Here is a 10,099-nt window from a genome sequence, read left to right as displayed (position 1 = left end):
TTCAACCGCTGAGCCACCCAGGCGCCCCCTTATTGTTGAGCTTTAAGGGTTCTTTATATATTTTGGTTCTTTATCAGATGTCTTGAATCCACACACTAATCAGGTTTTTGTCCCTACTACACCACTAGTCAAGGTCACCAATAATTCTCACTCTTCATTTTCCCTGACCTAGCAGCAGCATTTGACACTGATAAAGTAGGCAGTCAGACATGAGCTGGAGGCAAAGGCTGTAATAGGTGATACATTAGAAGCCTGAAGATAAAATATCCTAACTTTGTGGCTTTTAACATCCTGGTCTTACTGCTCCCAAAACCCAGGGGTTGACATACCAAGAGCCACGGGTGCAGAACATGTGCTCTCCTCTTCAACTTCTGCCCCAGGGTGGCTCCCTAGGTTCGTTATATTTACATTGTGGTTTTGACCGCCAGTGGGGCAAGATGGCCATGGCAGTTCCACCAAGAATCTTGTAGAGTCAAAAACTCCCTCACCTAACCAGTAGGAGGAGTCCCTCAGATGATTGGAAACAACTTCTGTCAGAGACCATCCTAGCTATGACCCATAAACTATGCAAACATAAAAAGACACCTCTAACCCTGGTACTGTTCCCATCTCTGGGCCTACCAACTCTCCAATCTTAATAAACTTTTTTTTTAAAGATTATTTATTTATTTATTTATTCATGAGAGACACAGAGAGAGGCAGAGACACAGGCAGAGGGAGAAGCAGGCTCCATGCAGGGATTCCGACATGGGACTCCATCCCAGGTCTCCAGGATCAGGCCCTGAGCCAAAGGTGGACACTCAACCACTGAGCCACCCAGGCGTCCCCAATCTTAATAAACTTAATAAACTGCTTCGTGTTTGCTACCTTCCTTCCGGCTTTATTCGAGTGGGGATCCTCATGTTAGGTCTTTCGCAGGGAATCCAAGAACCAAGACCTCCATTCATTCATACCTCCATTCTCCCACTAGTAACAACATAGCTGGTCTTCTCCTCCTCTTTGAAGGACGGTCCAGGAGGCTTCCACAGCACCTATCTCTCTTGGATGTCCTCCGCTGTCTCTGACCACACCTGCTTGGGGTCTTTTGCTGCTTTTTCCTTATCTAGGTCTCTAAAGTTGTATGTCCTGGGGCTCAATATAATCTGTTTTCCACTTATTTCTTTAATTGGTGATCTCTGTTTCATTGCTTTAAAAGCCATCAGAGGCAGTTACACAGACCCCTCCTCCCTACAACCTCTACCCCTACTCACCCTGCCCTCAGATTGTCCCAGTATCCAGCAGACCGGGTACCTTGGATCATTTCTTGCCTTTGTCTCTCTACAGGTTGCCAGTTCTGTGTCCCCTTTTGACCACAGCGCCTCTCCTCCCAGTGGCTCCCCCTACCCAGCTCTTGTTAGGACCACTTGGCCCCAGCCATGGCCTAGCCCCTGGGCACTCAATCTACTCCACATGCAGCAATGTGTCAGGTAACTCCTGGGGAGGGGGTGTGGGTGGCAGCAGTCCGACTGTAGAGGTGCGCGGGTACATCTTGCGAGGTACACGTGGGCCATGCAGCGGTATGCAGTGAAAGGTAGATCACCTAGCCAGGGCAATGAACGTGCTAGTAAAACCGTTAAAGCCGTTAGAACCGTTAGAACAATCAAAGCCATTGTCTCGAGCGGCAGAGGGGGCGGGCCTTAACCGTCATTGGTCAGATCAGGCCCTAGGGGAGGGATCACGCATGCTCAGGCAACCTCCGTCGAACTAGCCTTTGAGGCGAGATCAGAGACGCCCCAGATGGGGTGCGAGCCGGGCCTCAGAGGCGGAGGCGAGAGGAGCTTGGTCAGAGAGGGCGGGGAAGAGAGGTGTGGTGAGGGGTGTGTGTGTGTGGGGGGCGAACGTTGAGCGGAGGGGGGGCGGGGCTTTGGGGAACCACGCGAGGCTTTACGAGTAAGTTCGGGGTTTCCGGGGACCTCAAAGGAGTTTCTTGGGACGCTAGTTTGTCCGTTTGATCCTTGTTCTGGAGTTCCTAGCCATTCATTCTTTCCCTGTGACGAAAGACCACTTTGGGTCTTCAAGGAGACCTTACGTTCTGTGGTCAGCCTTGGAGAGCTGTTTTTGTCAGATTCGCGAGGTTCCACAGCCTCTCATCCCGTGTCCGGGACTAAGAGACACAAGGAAGAGAACTGATCCAGAAAGTCAGGGTGAACAGAAATCCGGGGAAACCGACTGGGATTTGCCTTTTTTTATTATTATGCAATATCCCTTGGAGACCTCTGGAAAGGGCGATGAAATGATTTAGTCTAGAAGCCCAGAACATGTCTCCTGGTTGAAAAGGGACTGAAGGTGAAAGGATGGCTGGCTGCAGGAGGCTGAGGAGGGCCTCCTGACGGCCCGCGGGGCCGCAAAGTCTGAGGGGACAGACTTTTTTTTCAGCGACCGAGTGGAGCAGTCAAAGGGGCAAGTGGAGGACCGCACAATGCTTCAGGATTCTCAGTATTGAAGACGGACGGGGTCAGATGGGGGTGAGGGGTGCTCAGTGAGACCCTTAGGATATTCTCTTCAGCCCACATGTTCCTCCCCTACCTTCAACTTTGCAAGAGCCCTTCCTATGGAGACAGTCGCAATCCTTGCATGCACTTAACCCTTTCTTCTGCCTTTTGTTTTAAGATTTATTTGGGGGTGGGGTGAACAGAGGGAGAGAATCCCCAGGTTTCCTGCTGAGCACGGAGGCTGCAAGCCTAGATCCCAGGACCCATGAGATCACCATCCCAGCTCAGACCAAGAATCCCACGCTCAATGACTGAGCCACCCAGGAGCCCCTAAACCTTTCCTCTACTTTATGCTTCTAATAGGACTGGAGGGCAAGAGGAGAATCCTGCCCTTGAAATGTATGTATTTCAGTTTTCATTTACCTAGTGTCCTGCCTAAGAATGACTACCTCTTCATTACTAGTATACCAGCATCTGCAAGGACAGCTTTAGGCAGATGGGATTTCTGCTCTCTGGGAATTTATTTATTTATAAGATTTTATATATATATAAGATTGATGTCTTATTTATAAGATTTATTTATTTATTCATGAGAGATAGAGAGGCAAAGACCTAGGCAGGGAGCCTAGGGAGCCCAATGCAGGACTTGCATCCCAGGACTCCAGGATCATGCCCTGAGCCAAAGGCAGACGCTCAACTGCTGAGCCACCCAGGTGTCCCTGCCCTCTGGGAATTTAAAAGCCTATAATAGCATGCTAATGGATAGGTGCACAAAGAACAGATAAACCTGAGGCTGAGTAGGTCAAGCCCCATGTGATCCTTACACATTGTCAAAGGTGCAACTATGAAATTCTTTTCAACGTTTATGAAACCTCTTAAGTTAGGTTTGGAATCCCCAATGCAGTTATTCTAAACCCCAAGCCACATACTGCATAAATTATTCTCCTCAGCATAAACGGAAATGGAAGATAGAGAATTTATCATCTAGATGTAATAATAGTCCTAATTAATGGTCTTGTAGTGACGTGTATAAGATTCTAAATCTAGACTAGAAGGAAGAATTTTCACATGTGTGGATGGAAGAAAAAACAGATTATCAAAGAAATAAGTAAAGAGTCAAGAATCCTATATTTACTTCAGTTCTCCTTTGTTAAAATATGTAATAAGTCTGTGGTGATCTAGGGGTTTGAAATGTAATAATTTAAAACAAATCCTATATCTTTTTAAATTTGTGGATAATTAGAAAGTTTTTCTCCATTGTCCTAATTTAGTTCTTATTAAAAAAAGAGATTTATTAGAGAGCACAAGTAAGGGGGAGGAACAGAGGGAAAAGGAAAAGCAGACTCCCTACTGAGCAAAGAGATGGGGGCATGGGGTCAGATCCTGGGACCCCATGATCATGACCTGAACCCAAGGCAGACGCTTAACTGACTGAGCCACCCAGGCACTCCTAGTTCTCATTTTTTAAAAAACTCATCTACAGTAAATATTTTCTGGACACCATTATGTGTCCAGAAAATTATTATGGAAAATTATTATTATTATTAAAATTATTATGCCAGGCACAATTCTAGATACTGAGGATATATAGTATGGAACAGAACACACAAAAATTCCTATCATCAAAGAGCTTAACATTACATTGTAGTAGGCTTGGGTGTGCATACTGAAATAGACAAAACAAGATAAATTAATAAAATATATAGTGTATTAGAATAGTGAATGATATGCCATGGAGAAAAAGTGAGGGAGAAATAGTAATTATTGAGGCATTACAATTTTGAATAGATAATTTGAGAGAACACCTGGAGGTGGTGGAGGTGGTTTGGCCTATTATGCTGATATCTGAGGGAAGAGTGAACCAAGTGGAGGAAACAGTATGGGAAAGGGACCTGAAGCTGGTTGTGTGCCCAGCAAGGGAGAACAACATTGAGGAGCCCTGCAAGAGGTGTGGAATGGAGTGTGAACTTTGGCTTGTATTTGAGTAGTGTAGGAGCAGTGGAGAGTTTGAACAAAGGGATAATATGATCTGATTTAAGGTTGGAAGAACTTTGCTTCAAAAAGAAGAATCTATAAAGTTGAAACAAGAGTAAAATCAGGGAGACCAGTTAGGAGGCCATTCGGTAATCCAAACTGGTGGCAGTAGAGTAGTGTCTGATTTAGCAAATAAAAATACAGGACACTGAGTTAAATTTGAATTTCAGGTAAATAATAGTTTTTTAGTACAATTGTGTCCTGTGCAGTATTTGGGAAGTTCAAATTTGACGGGGTATATATTTTATCTGGTAAACCTCTAGTAGAAAGAATGAGAAATGGACAGATCCTGGATAAGATTTGAAAGAGTTAGTGAGAAGAGAGTCAAAGAGGACTCATAGATTTTGGCTCAAGCAACTAGAAAGATGGAGTTGCCATTAACTGGAATAGGAAAACTATAGGTGGAGAATATTTGGGGGAAAGATGATGATCTTGGTTTTGGACATGTTGAGTTTGAGGTGCATATTTAGTCACCCAAGTAGAGCTGTCAGGTCAGCAGTTGAATATAGATGTGGGAAGGTCAGGAGAGGGGTCTGGGCTGGAGGTAACAAATCTGGGAAATGTCAGCTAATACAAGGTATTTATCCATTCACTTAATGACTTTTTATTGTGATAAAGTTCAAACTTATAGAAGTAGAAATCATTGGATAAATGAACTCTAATGTAGGTACTTATCACCTAGCTTCAATAAAAACCTGGGGCAGTCTAAACCCCTCTCTAGGTCCTCCAGTCTACATTGTTTTAAAGCAAAGCACAACCATTAGGTTATTTTAAATATTTATTTATTTTAGAGAGAGAGAGCACAAGCAGGAGGGGCAGAGAAAGAGGGAGAGAGAATCTCAAGCAGGCTCCATGCTGAGCATGGAGCCCAACTAGAGACTTGATTTCACAATCCATGAGATCATGACCTGAGCTGAAACCAAGAGTCGGGTGCTTAACCAACTGAGCCATGCTGGCACCCCCTTGCCTTTTGTGCTTTAAAAGAATATAGTAGGGCGGCCCTGGTGGCTCAGTGGTTTAGAGCCGCCTTTGGCCCAGGGCGTGATCCTAGAGACCTGGAATTGAGTCCCACGTCAGGCTCCCTGCATGAAGCCTGCTTCTCCTGCCTGTGTCTCTGCCTCTCTCTCTCTCTCTCTTATGAATAAATAAATAAAATTTTAAAAAATAATAAAAGAATATAGTCATTTAAACTATAGAATTAATCACTCTAAATTTGGTGATTACATTCCTCTGGTTCTATTTAAATACTTGTATTTTCTGCAAACTGGTCCTTAGATCTAGAAGCTTAACCAGCTTAAGTCTCTATTTTGGCAAGTATACTTACTTCTTTAGTAATGCTTGAATCTCAACAAGAAGTACTTACCAGGGCTGGTGTTTTTGTAGTGGAAAGATCAATTAAGAGGCTTTGGTATTTTCAGCATTACCTATTCATTATGCAGTTTCTTATCAGCCTTCCACCTCATGGTTTTAGCAGCTTAGATCCTTTATTTTCATTGGACCTCCAAAATGGTGATAATCTAATTCTACCATTCATTCTGTGTTTATTAGCTGGAATACATCTATAAAGAAGAACTTTCTCACGTTTATGTGGGTTACCTTGAGGTACATCTATTCTAGAAAGGTAAGATAAATGATTGATTCTTTTGTCTACCCTACCAGTTTTCAGAATAATAAGTTGGTTGCCTATCCTCCAAAGTGACTGATGAAGGTCTTTAAAAATATTATAAATTTAACAGAGGAAGCCCCTTTAGGCTCTTCAGTTATCTTTGGGCCTAGTAGTCTTTGATAACTTCCTTATTCTCTGGGACAACAAGATGTCCCAGACTCATCTTGTACATTTCCTGTCCCAGACCTGGTTCTTTTTAGATCAAAAACTGAGTATGCATTATTGGGTCATATGTCTTGGCCGTTTTCTATAAGACATTTATGTGAAACAAAATGTTCTATTTTTTTTTAAGATTATTTATTTATTTATTCATGAGAGACACAGAGAAGAGAGAGAGGCAGAGACACAGACAGAGGGAGAAGTAGGCTCCATGCAGGGAGCCTGATGTGGGACTCAATCCCCGGACTTCAGGATCATACCCTGAGCTGAAGGCGACGCTAAACTGCTGAGCCACCCAGGCTGCCCAAAATGTTCTATATTTTTAAATATTTTATTTATTTATTTGAGAGAGAAACAGAAATAGTGAGAATGTGAGCAAGGAGGAGAGGGAGAAGCAGGCTCCCCACTGAGCAGGGAGCTCACTGTGAGGCTTCATCCTAGGACCCTGGGATCATGACCTGAGCAGAAAACAGACTCAATTGACTGAGCCACCCAGGTGCTCCTTTTAAAAAATATTTTATTTATGAGAGAGAGAGAACAAAAGTATGCGGGGTGGGGGCAGGAAAAAGGCAGAAGGAGAAGAAGCAGACTCCCCTGCTGGGCAGGGAGCCAGAGGTGGAACTCAATCCCTGGACCCAGGTATCATGACCTGAGCTGAAGGCAGACACTTAACCATCTGAGCCACCGAGGCACCCTACAAAATGTTCTTTTTTTTTTAAGAGAGAATCTTTTTTTTCCTATATTTTATTTATTTATTCATGAGAGACACACACACACAGAGAGAAAGAGAGAGAGAGAGAGAGAGAGGCAGAAACACAGGCAGAGGTTGAAGCAGGCTCCATGCAGGGAGCCTGATGTGGGACTTGATCCTGGGACTCCAGGATCACACCCTGGGCCAAAGGCAGGCGCTAAACCGTTGAGCCACCCAGGGATCCCCCAAATGTTCTTTTTAAAAATTTCATGAAGTCAGGCAGCCTGAGTGGCTCAGTCAGTTAAGCGTCCAGCTCTTGATTTCAGCTCAAGTCATGATCTTGCAGTTGTGGGATTGAGCCCCACATTGGGCTCAGTGTGAAGTTGCTTCAGATTGTCACTCCACTCATTCTCTCAAAAAAAGTAAATCTTTTTAAAAAATTTATGTAGTCAGATTTGTTGGTGTCTTCTCTTATTATTTCTGGATTTTGAGTCAAAGTTTTCCCCATGTCCAGGCTATAGAGGAGTTTGTGAGCTTCCCCTCCAGTGCTTTTATGGTTTCATTTTTATATTATCTCTGATCCATTTGGATATTTTGTAGTGTTTGGTAAAAGGACTAGATCCGGGCAGCCCGGTGGCCCAGCGGTTTGGCACCACCTTCAGCCCAGGGCGTGATCCTGGAGACCCGGGATGAAGTCCCCCGTCATCGGGCTCCCTGCATGGAGCCTGCTTCTCCCTCTGCCTGTGCTTCTGCCCTCCCCCCTCTGTGTGTGTGTGTGTGTGTATCTGTCATGAATAAATAAATAAAATCTTTTAAAAAAAAAAAAAGGACTAGATCCAATCCTAATCTTTTTCTCATATAGCTATTCAGTTATCCCAACTCTACTTCTTCTTCTTCTTCTTTTTTTTTTTTTTAAAGATGTTATGTGCAAGAGAGAGAGTGAGAGAGAGAGCTGCAGGAAGAGATGAGGAAGAGGGACAAGTAGACTCTGTGCTGAGCGCAGAGTCCCACTCAGGGATTAATCTCAGGACCCTGAGATCATGACCTGAACCAAAACCAAGAGTTAGATGCTTAATTGACTGAACTACCCAGGCACCTCTCAACTCTACTTTTTAAAATCTCTTTCTCGAGATGCCTGAGTGGTTCAGTGGTTGAGTGTCTGCCTGCTGCTCAGGGCATGATCCTGGTCTGGGAACCAGTCCTGCATTGGGCTCCCTGCGAGGAGCCTGCTTCTCCCTCTGTCTATGTCTCTGCCTCTCTCTGTGTGTCTCTCATGAATAAATAAATAAAATCTTGAAAAAAATAAAATGTCTTTGGGGATCCCTGGGAGGCGCAGCGGTTTAGCGCCTGCCTTTGGCCCAGGGCGCAATCCTGGAGATCCAGGATCGAGTCCCACGTCGGGCTCCCGGTGCATGGAGCCTGCTTCTCCCTCTGCCTGTGTCTCTGCCTCTCTCTCTCTCTCTCTCTGTGACTATCATAAATAAATAAAAAAAAATTAAAAAAAAATAAAATGTCTTTCTCTCCTCAATATATTTGAGATGCTATCTTTTTTTTGAGATGCTATCTTTATCATATATTCATATACATTTCCATTTTCAGATAGATCTATTGTTATAAATCTATTCTACTGGCTTGTCTATCTAATCATGTACCAATATACATCTGTAAAATTGTAGAAGATTTATAATATATTTTTAATACCTAGTAGGGCTGGCTTTCCCCCCAGCCCCCATTCCCCCCCCCCCTTTTTCTCTTTCCTCTTTTTCTATTTCAGGATTTTCCTGGCTGGTCTTGCTTGTTTCCCCAAATGAGCATTATAATCAGTTTTCTCCCTGTAGAAAAAAAAAAATTATGGTATTTTTTTGGGACATTTCAAAGTTATAAATTAACCTGGATAGATTTAACATCTTTGTGATGTTGATTCTTTCTATCGATGAACATGATGTATCTTTCTCATTATTTGGGAATGGTTTATAGCTTTCTTTACATAGCTTTTGGACATTTCTTGTTAAAATTTTGCCTAGGTTTATTTTCAGCTTTAATGAGATATAATTAATAAATAAAATTGTAGTATATTTAAAGTGTACATCATGATGATTTGACATTGTGAAAGGATCTCCCCCATCTGGTTAATTATTACATTCATCACCTCTTATTATCACTTATTTGTTTATGTATGTATACATGAATTTATTTATTTGGTAAAACTATTTAAGTTCTACTCTCTTAGCAAATTCCAATTATACAATACAGTGTTATCAGCTATACTCACCCCACTATTCATTATGTTTTCAGACCTTATTTATCTTATACCTAAAAGTTTATATCCTTTTACCAATGTTTCCCTATTTCCCCTACCCTCTAGCCCTTAGCAACTACTTTTCTGCTCTGTTTCTATGAGTTTGACTTTTTTTTTTTTTTTAAGTTCACATGTAAGTGAAACCATGCAGTATTTGTCTTCTCTGGCTTATTCACTTAGCATAATGCCCTTACGTTCCCTCTATAGTGTCACAAATAGCAGAATTTCTTTCTTATGGCTGAATAATATTCCTCTCTCTGCGTGTGTGTATTATCGTTATCTATTCATCCACTGTGAGACAGTTTGTTTCCATATCTTGGCTATGTGAATAATGCTGCAATGAACATGGAGTACAGAAGTCTCTTCGATATCCTATTTTCATATCCTTTGGAGATATACCCAGAAGTAGGATTGCTGGATTATATATAGTAGTTCTATTTTTAATTTCTTGAAGAAACTCCATACTTTTTTATAGTGGCTGCACCAATTTACATTACCACCAACAATGCACAAAGTTTTCCTTTCTCCTCATCTTCACCAATATTTATCTCTTATTATTTTGATGATGGCCATCCTGATAAATGTGAAAGGATATCTCAGTGTGGTTTTGATTTGCATTTCCCTGATGAATAGAGATGTTGAGCACTGTTTCATGTACCTTGGGCCATTTGTGTGTCTGCTTTGGAAAAATATCTATTCAGTTCCTCTATTTGTTAATTGATTTGTTTGGGTTTTTTTTTTCTATGAGTTGTACAAGTTCATTATTTCGGATATTAACA

General features: G+C 42.4%; 1 protein-coding gene across 12 annotated transcripts in view; it reads left to right on the top strand.

Moving 5' to 3' along the window:
• The first annotated feature begins 1,344 nt into the window (after positions 1-1,344).
• IHO1 (interactor of HORMAD1 1) overlaps positions 1,345-10,099 on the top strand; it is a 42,230-nt gene continuing 33,475 nt past the window's right edge. For 2 of the 12 annotated variants that reach the window (XM_072786223.1, XM_072786229.1), the window contains exons 1-3: positions 1,671-1,821; positions 2,835-2,870; positions 6,054-6,126. The gene's annotated coding sequence lies outside the window, so the exon portion shown is untranslated. Of the gene's footprint in view, positions 1,467-1,664; positions 1,845-1,940; positions 2,871-6,053; positions 6,127-10,099 lie in introns of those variants that run through there. The other 10 variants (XM_072786224.1, XM_072786226.1, XM_072786222.1 and 7 more) reach the window with 10 other exon arrangements.

The sequence above is a fragment of the Canis lupus genome, chromosome 19 (genome assembly GCF_048164855.1).
Source record: "Canis lupus baileyi chromosome 19, mCanLup2.hap1, whole genome shotgun sequence".
Taxonomy (NCBI): domain Eukaryota; kingdom Metazoa; phylum Chordata; class Mammalia; order Carnivora; family Canidae; genus Canis; species Canis lupus.
The sequence above is the reverse complement of the archived record's forward strand: the minus strand, read 5'-3'. Positions and strand labels throughout refer to the sequence as shown.